The sequence below is a fragment of the Prionailurus viverrinus genome, chromosome B1, assembly GCF_022837055.1.
Source record: "Prionailurus viverrinus isolate Anna chromosome B1, UM_Priviv_1.0, whole genome shotgun sequence".
Taxonomy (NCBI): Eukaryota; Metazoa; Chordata; class Mammalia; order Carnivora; family Felidae; genus Prionailurus; species Prionailurus viverrinus.
In genome coordinates, this window is record NC_062564.1 from 18,634,620 (window position 1) to 18,635,690 (window position 1,071).

A 1,071-nucleotide genomic window follows, 5' to 3' on the forward strand; every position below is an offset into this window, starting at 1 on the left:
TTTTTTAATTTACAATAAAAATAATTTCAAATATGCAGCCTTATTTGCATTTAAAATTGATGTGAGGGGCATCTGGGTAGCTTAGTTGGTTAAGAGTCTGACTTCGGCTCAGGTTATGATCTCACGGTTCATGGGTTTGAGCCCTGCATTGGGCTCTGTGCTGACAGCTTGGAGCCTGGAGCCTGCTTCAGATCAGATTCTGTGTCTCCCTCTCTCTCTGCCCCTCCCCTGCTCATGCTCTGTCTCTCTGTCTCTCAAAAATAAGTAAACATTTTAAAAATTTTAATTAAAATTGATGTGAAAAAAATAATTTTTTAATGCTTGTATTTTATTATAAAAACAAAAACAGTTTTAGATTTGAAAAAGAAAGACTATACTTTCGGGAATCATTTCTATAGTTTGTTACTAGATTTGAAAAAGAGCAAGGGCTGAAACAACTATTTTATTTATGTACATAGATGAAATAAAAAATAAGTGCTATTTATTTTAGCCAATTGATATTTGCCCTATGAGCTTTGAATGTTTTTATAATGTCTTTATGTACAATGTAAACTCCACAAAAGGAAGTGCTTTATCTCCAGCAACTACCTAAGTGCCAGGCATTTAGTAGACACTCAATAAATATTTGCTTCCTCAATAATTATAAATTTCAACAGCTATGAGTGGAATTAAAGTGTACAGTAATTTTCCCTTCTATTTCTCCATGTACTTAGTTTCTATTAGCACTTTGGCAATTTCTTTTGTATTTTATCGGAAGTATTATAAGCCCAACTAAGTATGTGTCCATTTACGTAGATAGGCAGATATATGTGTGTTTGTGTTTGTGTGTGTGTGTGTGTGTGTGTGTGTGTGTGTGTGTACACACACTATAACCATCTTTTTTCTTGTCTCAAATGGGAATGATCTATACACATTTCCTTTATCTTACCTTTTGTATTTAAATATTTTGGTGGTCATTCATATTAATTTTTGGAAAACTCTCTTCTTTATAAAGATGACATAGTATTCCTAGAATTAACACATACTCAATTTATTCGGCCAGGCTGTTATTGGGGGCATTTAGACTACCAG

The 1,071-nt window shown here is 33.2% G+C and overlaps 1 pseudogene; it reads left to right on the forward strand.

Annotated features, from left to right (window-relative positions):
* The first annotated feature begins 367 nt into the window (after positions 1-367).
* On the forward strand, positions 368-459 carry LOC125165118 (uncharacterized; annotated as a pseudogene).
* Positions 460-1,071: the final 612 nt, after the last annotated feature.